The sequence below is a fragment of the Haemaphysalis longicornis genome, unplaced genomic scaffold, assembly GCF_048455015.1.
Source record: "Haemaphysalis longicornis isolate Haplotype H1 unplaced genomic scaffold, Haemaphysalis longicornis Haplotype H1 scaffold_5, whole genome shotgun sequence".
Lineage (NCBI taxonomy): Eukaryota > Metazoa > Arthropoda > Arachnida > Ixodida > Ixodidae > Haemaphysalis > Haemaphysalis longicornis.
Genome location: NW_027526385.1, coordinates 40,321,538 through 40,336,449, shown reverse-complemented (window position 1 = coordinate 40,336,449; position 14,912 = coordinate 40,321,538). Strand labels below are relative to the sequence as shown.

The window sequence follows — 14,912 nt, the reverse complement described above, 5'->3', positions numbered from 1 at the left end:
TTTTTCATACCCGCCCAGTACATCAAATTCCTACAGGGCGCCACCACGTACTCCATAGCGTCAACGTACAGATGGTATTCACATAAAAGTTGAGCTGGCGATTTGCTCTCTTGGAAACACTGGAAACCACCATGACAGTGCCCACCATGTCAGCGCATGGTTCCGCATCTCGCAGAAAAACAACACGGGCCCTCTTCTGGACTGCACAAATTCACTGTGAACTCTGAATTGGCCGCAAGTCTTTTCTGATTGGCTTTCAGTTTTGGCCACGGGCTTCCGGTTGACAAAGCGGTTGTGTGTGCTTTCCTCATCTTGACGTTTTATGACGTTTACGGGCACCAGTTCTATATTTTGCCCTATTTCTCTTTGCTGAAAGTGCATAATTATTGGCCGGCAGTGAAAACTAGACAAAATTCAGCGGACTTTACAACGTACTCCTGTCTTTGCTATTCAACAAGAATACGGCTTGTATGTCACCCACTCTCTGTGATTGGCTGAGGAAGCGTAACAAAACTTAAACAGCTGGCGGGAACGATCACGTCACACATTATCAACTTCAGCCTGCGTAAATGTGACGAAATGTTACGGAACAACTTGAGAGTGGAGGCTCCTGTCGCCGTGAAATAGGGCAAAAAGTTTCACCGACCTTCGGTGACATGAAAACCTCGTAAATTTGCAGCAGTCGCAGTTTCGCATGACGCGCGGTTTAGAGCATATTCTACCGAAAGAAATAATACTGTTTCCAAGTCAGCGATCACGGAGCATGCCAATAACGTGCCGTAGTTCGCTGTTATAGTTGCAAATAATATAAAAATTATTTGTTAGGGGTAACAGCACCCTAACGGGGCAGTGCAAGCCTCTCCATGACAAAGAAAACCAAATGCATGCCATTTGTCCACACTCCTCCTTGTAAGCTGCTTGGTCACATGATCGAACTTAAGAGAAACATAACAAACAATGAATGAATCAATCAATCAAATCTTTATTAACAACAACAGGTGCAGATATTAGGGCACCCGCCCGGTGGAGGGGATCCCTAGTCCGGGATCCCCTGGCTACGGCTGGCTGCGCGGGCCCTTTGCACCAGGTCAAGCTGGAACGTAGGGTCCTTGCTGGTCAGCCGCGTGGTCCATTGTTGTATGGAGGGGTTGGGGATTAGTTGCAGGTCCGGTGTCTTTTAGCACTTCACACCTGATGGTATAGGGGACCGAGCGCTGGGCAGTAGTTCAGGTGACTGGATAGTCTGTCGGATAAATGGTATGAAGAAGGGTACGGTGTGGATACGTGTTAGCTTGAAGTAGTCTGAAAGTTGTTGCTTCATCCCTTGTGAATTGGTGGTGTGGAATGGGGAAAATTTGCCGTTTGTGTGGGTAGTCCGCCAAGATATCTGTGTAGCGCAAGAGAGGTTGCGGGTTAGGTGGAAGAGGTGGTGACTGCTCCGTGAGAGGAACGTCCCGGTGTATGTAATCAAAGAAAACTGACTGTTTTATGCCTTACTGCGCTGAGTGAAGTCAAGCTTGACGAATGAATGAATCGCCGACATCGGTACGCTCCGCGGTTATCACGCATAGCACTTCGCTGCCCTTATGCGTCATACAATGGATGGTCGCGACCGTCTTTTTCTATGATCATGCCATAAACTTGTAACATGGTAGCAGACGGTAGCGTGGCGGCGGCGGGGGCCGGAAAGGTGATAACGTGACAAAGCTTGCATTGAAACAGAGAGCTCAAATATGTTTCTAAAGGCGATTGAAAGAAATGAATAGGTACGATAAAAAAGATTATGTGATGTTCTTTTGCTCAACATCCCCCTTTCACTCACTTTTGGATCAACGTTACTTGATCGCCTTGTGGTGTTGATGCAAAGTTTGACCTGCAGAAATGTGTTTTTCTTGCCAGCCTCAGCTACCGTCTTAAAGTTTTATAATACATACCAAGGGTTTATATCTTTTATGCGCAATCTTTGATAGCTGGGTTGTGATCTTTATAAGCAAAGTGTCAAATTACAGTGCAAGTCGTCATGCTATGCGCGCATCACGTCACTGATTGCTTACGTTTTGCTTACGCCAAAAACATCGCGAATTCACTGTGAATTTCTGCAGTGAAGAATAGGGCCCCAGGATTCTGCGTCCGTCGTCTGAGCCGTTACCACCCGATTCTAGCCCGTGGCATCAACAGACATAAATAATAGCAGAGACGTTAGCGAGTTTTAGCTGACTGTTTTCGACGGTGCGCTCCGAAATCGAAAGCCCGCTCAACGCCACCGGAGCCATTGCCATTAGCGGCCAAGCGCGCTACGCATGCGCAATGGCACTCCCGCTCGCTATCGGAGCGGAGCAGACCAGTTGTAACCGACACCCACAGCAATTGCCCATGCGACGTCACTTCAATTCACACACGTGTCTAGAGCGAAACCAGAGGTTCTTCCAGCCGTTACCTGGAATTCGCGGAGCCGGGTCCTGAACGCAGGAGCGTCGGCCACGGCTGCTCTAGAGCGGCGGACGCCGCCGCCGTAGCGCGACCGTGCGTCGGCAGAAAGAAAACGGCTAAGAGCGTCTTTCGAAAGGTTAGACAGCGGAACATAACCATCCTGATATGTTAGCTTGCGCCTACACCACCGCCCGACACAAGCGTAGACACCGAAACAAATCGGCTTGTGAGCTCAGTGATTCCCATTTATACCGATTTAAACTAGTTAGTTCAGTAAGCTTGAGAATTGCGAGAAAGCTGAGGGAACTTTTATAACCGCTCTTTATCAGGACCAGTTCCTCCTTCCTCCTTTTGTAATACCTCTTAAAACACAACCGAATTGGTATTCAGCAATTTAGAAAATGCAGTCCCATTCGTGACAAGCAGTGCGCAAAAGGTGGCGTTTCTCTAGCGGCCAGATGTCTGTATGTGGTCTCTACATTTTGTTTTCGCGCCCTTCAAACCAATCCTTAACTCGTTAACGTAATCGTGCCGTACGACCACTTAATTCCGTCGGGTCCGGGTTACCAAAGAGGTGCTGTCGAACAAGTTAATCAGTCGGGCGAAGAAAGCGCGCAATGGGCGCGAAGCTGTGCCAAGCAGTCCCAAAACACCCGTCGCTAAAGCAGACAACAAAGCCGTACAGCCGACGCGCCCGCCGGCGAGCAGGCACCTCCGCGCGGGGAACTCTGGGTGAATTCGCCGCGCCACATACAGTGTGCTCCGTAAGTGAAACCCTCCACCTCCCCCCACCCCACACCCCCGCCGCCGTCTCCGCCGCGTTGGGAGTTTATTGTCTCGCACGCCGGGATAGAACCGTTGGCCGGTACAGGTAGAAAGCTTTGCTTTAAAAGAGCGCTTCAGGGACGATATATTTTTAAGTACTTGTGTTGTTTCTTTATTTGAAAAATCATTTGAAGGGGAAAATACACGTTTACCGACAGTTTTTACAAACAGTATTTTTTTGTTTATTACTGAACTTTCTTGTCTAGTGACGCGCCCCTGCTGTCAAGGCTACTCATTTGGCCGCTGAATAACCTCCCCAACCTCATTTAGCCGCTAAATGTCATTCCCCTCAGTTGTCATCCGCTATTCTCGTGTAGCGTCGAACTACTGACATTTAGAGCAAATGACATTTGCTCTAAAGTTTATTAGATCTGAAGTGCGACACGGGTATGAGGAAGATTTCGCTTTAAAAACAAAATTGGTTTTCGGCAGAATCGCACACTTACGGTTTTCGCCTAAAATTCCCACAAGCCAGTAGGTAGGCTGTCTGATTGGTTACTTAATTTACATTTCTCGCATCAAACTAATGCTCCAAGGATACAGTTGGGTGTTTTAGATCTTTGAGTGAACAAAGCAGAGACACTGCCATGCGAGGCAGAGGTGTCAGTACTGCACAGCTTTTCATATCTAACAATTATTTTGTGATAACTTTTTGTCTCACACATACGTGTTTCAGGTATCAGCGGCGAGAAATTGAAAGAAACAAATATAGACATAAATTAACAAAAAAATGCTTTATATATCCGCGTATAATGAATCAACGAAACCCGCATCGACGTCCTGAGTTACCTAGCAAATTTATTTTGTGGTTTCACGTTTAATATGTTACTTAAGCATCATGTACGGAGCAAGCAAAGATAACATTCTGCTCCTCCGATTTGAAAAGCGTCGTTTGAAATACTCAAATTAAGTTGCGGTTGAAGGCATTCCCCGTTTCGCAGCCAAATTTATGGCTTCATCTGCTACGCACATTTTTAAAACGAAAAACTGTGCGCATATAATTCTCACCACATGAAATAAACTTATCATCTCTTCCTACAGAAAAGTGATTGACCCGCCGCGGTGGCTCAGTGGCTAAGGCGTTGCGCTGCTGAGCACGAGGTCGCGGGTTCGATTCCCGGCCGCGGCGGCCGCTTTTCTGATGGAGGCGAAAAGCAAAAACGCCCGTGTGTACGAGATTTCGGCGCACGTTAAAGATCCCCAGGTGGTCAAAATTAACCCGGAGCCCTCCACTACGGCGCGCCTCATCGCCTGCGTTGCGTCGGCGCGTTAAACCCTACAATCAATCAAATCAAAAGTGATTGAAACGTGAAAGAGCTTTCTAACACCAAAACAACGTCAAACCTGCATCAAACATTCGCTAAAAGTGCGTCCAATCGATCGGCAAACCTTCAAAGACCCAAATTGTGAACCAAGAACAAACCTATAACGACAATTTTTCGCGCACTAAATAAACACATCTGAGAATTATTTAACTAGCCACCAATACGTGGTTTATGAGATAACGTTAGGCTATTGTACTCCTTCACAACCGATACGTGTATTGGGTAATCTAGATGTGTTCTTTGAGATTTTCAAGTAACCATTTTGACCCAATGAAAGCCCGGTGTCACGCACGCGCCGAGTGTCCAGAGATCTTATCAGAACTTTTTGGTCGACCAACTGGTCTATGGGGAAATGCATCGGTTTTTTTAACAGGACGCCATCGGTCCCAGCAAGACAGCTTTCTCCTTAGAAGACATCAAAAACATGTCACCTACGGGTGAGGATAGCACAAAAAATCGTATAAATTCTTGGCGCAATTGTAACGAAAGCAAACGTATTTGAATTAACATGCCCAGAAGATCGAGTTCCTGGGCAGCAGTGCACTTGTTGTTGCATTGCTGAGTATGGGGCTTTTCAAAATGTTGTTAAGACAGCTGCAGCACCTTTCAGAGATTTTATTGTTTGGTATAGGCGATTCAGCGATACTACACATATTTGAGCAGCGTTTTGCTCAAACAATTCTTTTAAAAAGAAAAAAAGGCTTTTAAAATCGCTCGTTTTGCATTGAAATGCCTAAATAGGTGCAAATAAGGCCACAAATGCAATGTTCAGCAGTTCGTTCTTTTTCCAATGTTTTATCATTTCACTTCTTTTTCCGAAAGAAGCTCTGAAGGGCAAAAAACAAGATTATCTATATCAGTATATTGCAGTGCCAGGAATCCAATTATGTGAATAATGCGGGCATCTGTTGCTCACAGATGAAGCAACCGCCAGAAACTCAAAAACTCAAAAACACTACGACTTAAGATCTCACAAACAGTTAGGAATTTATGCTGATGCGCGACTTGTGGAGGTTGTGAAAAATATTTTTTAAACAAACGAACCAATGAAAGTGTTGCGAAGATTGCGTAAAATAAATCCCACGGGGCAACTTCCACTAGGAAGTGTTAAAGAAACACAAACTTAAGCTAGCAAACATTTCAAAACCAGTTGTCTCCCTACCACCATGCACCCCGGCAGTAAGATTTGTTCCAATTTTGAATTGTCATATTTTTCCCAGTGATGTAAAATGCCGGTGGAAGCACTTATGCGGGTGGACGCAGAATCTGCCGGCGTACACAGACACACCACACAGCAGAAAAGGGCAGAGAATATAAGAGTTAATTGACTACACTGCCAGATGGCGGTCAAGTTTAATGATCATCATTGTAGTGTTGACATTTGATGCACAGACTTTTAGGTGGCAAATCCGGACGACCGCGGTTTTCTCGTAATTGAGGGAAAGAGCGAAAAGTATTTCCAGCGTGGAATGTTTTCAAACAATCGCGTTGTTTATCATGAAATGCAAATGTCAGCGCCAATGCTTTTGCCTGACGACATAGCTGCTGTTTGCTCTTTATGGTGTATGTTAAGCATATTTTGACCTTAATTGACAATCGTGCAGCCCATTAAACCTCAGCTACAAAAGGAGATGTTTTGCAGCTATAAAAACATATATTATTCAACAGCTGCTGAAAGCATAGTGAGCATGGTACATGCACTATCGACTTTGTAATGCTACTTGTGCATTATTTTTGTATGTTGGATAGGGGTAGTGTGGGCCTAGCACCCACAAAAAGTGCGCGCGGCAGCACGAGGACTACGCAGCAAATCCGCACCCGCCCCGGATAAAATTTCACACAAAATTCTTTCGAATCTAGATGACTCATTTCCGGAAGCTCTCACATACTACATGAACCATTGCTGGGACTGCGGCACCCTCCCGCCGGAGTGGAAGGCAGCCAAGATCACTCTCTACCGAAACCCGGGAAGAGCCTTCACACAGACAATTCGCAGCCCATCTCGCTGACCTCCTGAATAAGGAAACGAATGGAGCATGTGACCCGTCTCTATCGTTACATGCAATCTTCCCGGCTATTTCTACCGTTTATATTCCGTTTTTCGGCTACGACTCTCTGCACAAGATGTCATGCTCCAATTACAACATCAGATCATTATACCAGAGTCATGCCCAGCAGGAGAACTAGAGCCATCGTGGCATTCAACCTAACTAAAGCTTTTGATAACGTCCGGCACGATGCGATCTTGAACAGTCTGATAGCCTCCATGTGGGCCCCAAAACGTACGACTACATTAAAGTCTTTCTTACGAACCGTACGGTGAAACTTGTGATTGAGGGCATGGAATCGGCTACCATCTCCCTGGGTAATCGTGGCACCCCTCCGGGATCACTCATATCGCCATTTTTATTGAATGTAGCAATGATAAAACTCCCTCATCTCCTCTATACTATCCCGCAGGTACATCACAGTTTAAACGCTGATAACATCCCGCGGTGGGCACGGCAGCACTGCGAAAGCAATGTCGCCTAATATCCGGCTTCTGCTGCTCGAGCAAGTTTTCTCCGTCTGCGCATCCCTACAAGCAGGTGCATCCAGCGCATGCGTGGCCGTACCAGCTGCTGACGCCGCTGTTATCGACCGCGGACACCTCGTCGACGCTACCCTCGAGCGCAACCACCCTGGAACGTGCATCGAGCGGCTCTTCATGGAACCGATAAGCTTTGACCCCCTGCCAGCAGCTTTCAATGGGCATGGCAGCAGTGCGAAAGCAATGCCGCCTAATCTCCGGCTTCTGTTGCTCGAACAGGTCAGTTTCTACTCAAAACACTGTTACAAAACTGACAGCAGATTTGTTATTGTGCTGCCGTGCCCAAGTGTACGGTTCTCGTGATTTTCCTCTTTGTGAACTCAACCCAGGTCCTGATGTGAAAGCCCTCCTAAAGGAACTGTCTGAAGGTCAGAAGGCCATTCAAACAGATCTGAGCGCTCTAGGAGAAAGAATAACTAAAATGGAAGACGTCCTTCAAACAATCAAAGATCAGAGTAAAAAATAGGCCAGCTAACGAAAGCTGTCACGAACCTTAACTTGACACTATCAAGACAAGAAGAGAGGCTAATAAGCTTAGAGGACAGGAGTCGGCGGAATAATCTTTTGGTCTTTGGGGTTGAAGAAGGATAGGCAGAAACCACAGAACACTTGGAACAAGCGGTACTGCAGGACATTTTCGTTCAAAAACTTGGTGTCGAACTGAAAACGGTTGAACGGATCCACAGAATAGGCCGAAAAGGGGGTAGTTCGCCGCGGCCGGTCATTATGAAGTTGTACGACTACTGAGAGAAGTTAACAGTTTACAAAAATTGCAACAAGCTAAAAGGCAGCAGTATATCAGTTGGGGACGACTTTTGCAAGGAAACTCTAGCCAAACGTAAGCTATTATGGGAATCCGCAAAAGAAGAAAGACAGGCAGGAAAACGCATGCATTTGAATTACGATAAGTTGGTCATCGACAAAGACGTGTATTCCTGGGGGACTACGACAAAAATTCTCGAGTTAAGCTTAAGCACACAAAGAAAACACCACGTCGCTCTGACGACGATGACTGATCTGATGCCATTTGGAGTCAAATACATGCAGCCTTCGCTTAATTAATCTAAATGCTCGGAGCCTTGTCAATAAAATCAGTGATCTAGAATATATATTAGCAAGCTATAACCCACACGCAATTACCGTCACAGAGACGTGGCTGCGACCGGAAATAGCTGATAGCGAAATTGTACCACCCGGCTACAAAATATTTATGTAAGACCGCGATTCACGAGGGGGCGGTGGGGCGATCTTACTTGCAGAAGATTTTGAAGCTATTGTTATGGAAGGAATACCCCACCATGAAAGTGTATTGCTAGAAATAAAACTACCCAAAACTTCCCTCGTTTTGGGAGCCGTTTACCGGCCTCCAGGCGCCCCTAGTTCATATCTGGAGAGTTTGCAGCAATACCTTGACGGTATTGCTACCCGGAATCGCCGACTAGTTATGGCGGGAGATTTCGATCTTCCTGGAAGTAATTGGACCACATTCTCAACCAAATCGAAGGAAGTAATAGACTGCCAACTCCTTTTAGACATGACATTCAGCCATGACCTAACGCAGGTCGTCAATTACACTACACATGAAACGGGGTATCCGCATTCCATACTGGATCTAATTTTTATTGACGGGTGGATCGACACATACAACGTTGTAATTGAACATGGGTTATCGGACCACAAACTTGTTTCAGTGGAGATAAGCATTGATGGTGCCTTGCAACGCAAAAAAGAACGCTTCAGACATGTGTGCCACTTTAACAACGCCGACGATACAAGCATAATTGATTAGTTGTCGTTTTCTTTGGACGTGTTCAATGAGGCAAGTGACGTCAATAAGATGGGGATAAGGTTTAGAGAAATTGTAACGATATATGCATCAACAAATTTGTGCCCTTGCAAAAACAAAGAAAATAAACAGAATCATTGGATGAATAGGAAGATGATACATATGAAGCGCGCCATTAACCACCAGAGGCAAAAAGTAAACTAAGATCAATCCAAGATACGCAATTTATCAAGGCTGAATTGAACGAATCAAAAAGGATTACGAAGAAATATTACCGACATTTATGAAATTTTCCCCCCACCGTTTTTGGCCTCACTTGTCTCAGAAGGATGACCACTCAAAACTTGTGCATTCTCTCGTTGTCAATGATAAATTGGTGACCGTTTGCTCTTCTATCGCTTACCTACATAACAGATTTTTACAATCAGTGTTCTGCTTGTCCTAATAATAGTGATGCACCCACGCCACTTCCTTCTCGGTTATCAGTTATGCCTGACGTTCAGATTACTTATGAAGGCATCGGGTCATTATTACTGAACATTAACGTAAAAAAGTCGATCGGACCAGATGGCATAGCAAATGATTTTCTGCGAAGGTATGCGGAATGGGTTGCCCTATTTATACATAATATATAATGTCTCAATTGAACAAAAGCGTGTTCCAGCTGACTGGCTTGAGGCAAGGTGTGGAGACCATAAGTATGGAGAACAACGCATAAGTGTGGAGACCAACAAAAGGTGGAAATTACCATCCAATTTCTCTTACTTGTGTATGCTGCAAGCTGTTAGAGCATAATATATCCCAAGCTATGTATACGTATCTTGAGGGCACAAAAACATTTTTTCCTAATCAGCATGGTTTCCGGCAAAATTTATCCACTGTAACCCAATTATTAGAAACATTCGACGACTTTACGCGTGCCTTAAATAGTAGTGTTCAGATTGACGCAGTATGCCTCGACTTCTCCAAAGCCTTTCACGAGGTTCCCCACGGAGAGTTGATAAGTTAGCACACCTAGGCATAAATTATAACATAATACAATAGATAGGTGCGTACCTGACAGGCAGACCACAATATGTAGAAATAAACGGATTGAAATCTGAGTCACTAAATGTTACCTCAGGGGTACCGCAAGGTTCAGTTTTAGGACCGACACTATTCTTAACTGATAAAATGACATTTCATGCGGCATAGATAGAAGTACTAAAGTGCGACTTTTTGCAGACGACTGCCTAATCTGTAAAGAAATACACAGTGAAGCTGATCAGAAAACGCTTAATGACACTCTTGATGCTGTCAGTAATTGGTGCACCGAATCGAAAATGAAATAAAAATACATCCTACTAAAACAGTTGCTTTGCGCGTCACAAACAGAAGTATGCGTGTCTTTCATTCCAATTATACTCTATGCTTTACCGCCTGTCTACCATCAATGAAATAATATATTTAGGTGCAACAATATCCAGTAATCTAAATTGGAGGGCCCATTTGGAAAAAATTTGTACGGTGGCGGAGAGGAAACTATAATACTTGCGAAGAAAATTAAGACTTGCTTCGACTCCCGTTAAGCTAGCAGCATATCTTACGTATATTCGGCCAACATTAGAATACGCCAGCATTGTATGGGATCCCTCTGAAATCGGCCTCAATATGCTGGAAAGAGTACAAAGGTGAGCTGCCAGGTTTATTCTTTCAAAGTACTCTTCGACAGAGTCATTAACAGAAATGCTACGCTCTCTTCAACTGCCCACTTTAGCCGAACGTCGGCAATTGGCAAGGATGAAGTTCTTATTATCATTGTCAAAAAATAATTTAAACATAAACACAAGAAAATGGAATACACCAAGAATTCACTGACGTCATATCCGTCACGCATACTGACGTCAGTACGCCTTTGCCGTAGCGATTCACCAGCATGACGTAGCTCGCCAAGCACACCCACAAGACACCCGTCGACCCGCAAATCATGCTCAGCCGCAGATTTTGCTGCACATTTCACTTTGGCATTTTACCTATTCCTATGATAGAGGAATCGACCGCAGTTTTTTTTAGCTGATTCGCTTTTACCCCAGTTGTAAGTTCTCTTGATGCATGCAGTTAGCACGCAGGACGAAACTTTTGTCCAAAGTGTTAAATCATCGCGCAGCCGTTCAGCGGCTTTGGAAGACGTAAGCTAATTCCTCAATAGGCACACAAAGAGTGACCTTCCGACATGAAGTTTAAAATGCAAAGCACAATGTGCATGCCAACACTTTTTACATTGTAACAACGTGGAGAGGCCAGTGATTAGCAATACAGGAGGGTGGCATATTGCTAATCACGGCACAAACTGTACCAAACATAAACCGTCCCGTCAGCAGTACGTGCTTTTGCTGCCTGCCCCTGATGTTTACGCGGGGAGACGTGATATGCAGTCACGTGATAAGATAAGCGATGTGATACGGGGCGGATGTCCACCTTCCCATCAGTGCCCACATCAGCACTAAAAGTATTCACAACCCCGTTACGAAGACGTTTTGGTTGTCCCTGTAATCAGAGGTTACATCTGTCTGGCTGCATTTTATATAGCTTGCTTTTCACGAGGCCATTAGTAGCAGTTGAAATTAGTTGAATGCGTGGAGCCAACCCTGCCTGTGCTCTGAGGCATTATGTAGGTAAGAGCCAGTGGCTAGTGCAGACCAGCTGTCACCTTTTTCTTCCCCAAGACTGCCCATGAAGACATTTCCACTCATTAGGCTGCATAAAAAAAACTGCTGTGCTTGGGATGCGAGTCTTCTGCAAGCGTTTTAATTGAAATAAGTTAGGTTAGATTCAGTTTCGGGAAAATGAGAATGGGGTTGAAAAACATTCAACTGCAACAAAGTTAAAACACTTAACGGACCTCTTCTCTACCTGGAACACGGGTAAACGCGAAGCTCGACATCAGTGAAAACTTAAACTAATTCATTCTAACAAAATCAAATTACAAAACCATTGACCAATGAATCGCAATCCTTCCTTTCCGCTGAGCTTGACCCGAATGTAAATATTGGGTCTGGCGTTGCAGTTTCGCTTCTGCTTCTGCTTACCAAAAATCGGTATCACCTATACGAGCACGCGCTCGTTCGCGATCCCGCTCGCGTTGGCGTTCTTGAATGGCTCCCGATCTTCGGCGGAGCGACCCAAACGCGGCCCACCCACGCGGCCTATCCATGCAGCCCACCCAAAACCTAGGGGTTTTGGCGAGCGACGACGGTGCAATTCAAGTTTTGCTTAAAAAAACACATCACAAAATGAAAAGACCCTTTTTTCGTTCTCTTTAGCAACCCTGCACATAAAACATGCAGGTTATGTGCATTATTCTTCAAGCGCAGCTTTTGTTGCTTTCTTGTTAAGTTCGAAGAGCCCACAATAAATGCTGATGTTGATCCAACTCTATTTCACTCTACCATTCTGTGAAACTATTGCAACACTGGAAATGCGGTAGGCTGAACCATAGAGTTTCATACTAATATACGCTAGAGGATACACTGGCGCCAGTGTCTATCTGAGCCGCCGATTGTCTGCTTAAACTCACATGAAGGCGTCCATGACTGAATGATGCGTGATATTTGAACTTGGCTTGACCCAGCCGCTATCTTGACTTGACTCAAAGTACGTTGTTTGGAATGGAAAAGCTATAACAAATGTTAATCAGTGTACAAACGATTGGTCGTGTAAACTTATATTTTACATTATATTTTAAATTTAGGTTTAAAAGTATTCTTTTATAAGTTGGCGGTGGCATGCGGCTGAAGAAGGGCCGCTCTATCGCGTTTAATTTCCTTCTGAAAGACTAGGAGTAGGGGACTGACACGTCATGTAACACCAAGAAAGTATATGAGGTTCTTCATTTTCACTCGTAAGTGCAGCTGCTGTCGCCTTACCGGACGTGCGGTCAACAAGCTAACAAAATCGTGAAAGGGCGCTTCATCTACTCTGAGTAACAGCTGATCGTTTACTTTGGTGCTTCAAACTAGCGATAACGGCCAACTCGAACATATGCGCCACCGCTGTTTGTCGCTAACACGTAGACGATGTTTTATTGACCGGATGGTTAACCGGTTTTTGTTTGTTTGTTTGTTTGTTTGTTTGTTTGCTTGCTTGCTTGCTTGCTTGTTTGTTTGTTTGTTTGTTTGTTTGTTTGTTTGTTTGGTTTGTTTGTTTGTTTGTTTGTATTGCTAACCGTGCATTCATGTATCTCTTGATGAACTGTAGGGCCATTCCTGTGATTAAATGTTAATTTTATATGTTGAGAGCGACAAACGTACAAAGCAGGATATCTGGTCATGCCGCACAGCAAAGAAATATTTGTACTTCATTCATGGTAACCTTACAGAAGATGGCCTCTTCTTGCTAAGAGAGGCAGGCAGACAGGCTATTACAACTGGGGCAGTGGACTGCCTTTTAGGGTGTTCTTAATTTTGTCAAAATTTCCCTGTGGAATGTTTCCATTGGATGACCGATAATGCGCACTGATTTATCCAAGCACCGTGGCTGTATATTACACGCCCACAACACTGTTGTGCTGCGATAACTGATCATCACTTGCATAGACAGATGTGGCCAGATACGTGTGCGCAATGGAAGGCTTACTAATTGTGCCAGTGTCACCCATACAAGCATGCCGAAGTGAAGAAGTTTTAAATTACGTGCGAAGGTTTCAAACAGTGGAGATGTTGCTGATCAGACGGCGCTTGCCTGAATAGCAACTAAACAGTGCTTCTGCAGTATCGCTTCCATGATACACAAGCTTCATTTCTGTATTCGTTGTTCTGAAGCTGCTACGCAATAAGTTCAAAACATTTACCCTTTGTGTGAGGGGCTTGTTTAGTCTTGAATAATTCAACTGCTAAAGACATGTATTTTTAAAACATGACCCTTTTGGAAACATTGTTGGGTCCCTGTGAGTTCAGTGCATGTGCCTTCTCTTGGGTTTAAATAAAGACTTCAACGTGAACACAGCAGCAAGCAGCTGATCACAAGTGTGTGGTTTGTTTTGTTTTTTTTTAGAAAGCCAGAGCCATTGAACATGCCGTATTGCTGAAACCCTTTGTGTAGATAAGCAAGTAAGTGTGCTGAAGGTTAAGAGAACATAATTGTGCTCCAAACATCCTTGCAAAACCTGAAACAGTGGCACCCATTTCGCTACAGGTGCCAGCCGAGCCAGCAGTGCAATGAGAAAACCAGCAGGCAACACAAGAGGCAGCACCTACCAGTTTTCAAGGCAGGATATAAGCAGTGAAAGACGAGGCAGGCATGTCGCCAGCCTGTGAAGGATACCACAATTCGAGCAACGACCACCCCCCCAAATAAAAAGGGCTTCGCGAGAGGTTGACAGCAGCCTGTTACATGCAAATAGCAAAAACGATCCTGTAGTATTCAGCCGCACAATTAGAAGAAAAACAACCTATGAGGGGAGCAGCGCCATGGAAGATATTCCTTGTATCTTCAGTGTTAGGCACTCAAGATTCAAACAAATTTTCTCGGGTGGTAGAAAACTTATTGTACGAGACGATTTATTGTATGTATAAATGCGACTAGCAGTGGCTTCACTTTGCGATAGCCTAGCCACAGCATGATACCAATCTCATTTAACTACAAGTAGCATGCGCAGCCATTTCAAGACTTGTGGACGTGCTTATTGAACTGAAAGAATGAAGAGGAAATATTTTGCGTGGGAATTTAGCCCACTGTGTTCCCGAAGTGGTATTCATATAAGAGACCCCTGTTTAGGAGGAATGTGCACGATGCCAACGGTTATGAGAGACAGCTGGCATGCGATCGCTGGTCATTTAAATCCCCACTGAAAAAGGGGCGATCGTGCACTTTCGCAAACTGTTTTTGTGACGCCTCCGCCTCTTCTAATAAGATATGCATGAAGGCGGGATGTAGGCGATCGGCGTTAACCACGTGAATGCCACTTAAAACTGACATT

At 44.7% G+C, this 14,912-nt stretch overlaps 1 pseudogene; it reads left to right on the top strand.

Moving 5' to 3' along the window:
- Positions 1–7,100: 7,100 nt before the first annotated feature.
- LOC144139647 (uncharacterized) lies at positions 7,101–8,012 on the top strand (annotated as a pseudogene).
- Positions 8,013–14,912: the final 6,900 nt, after the last annotated feature.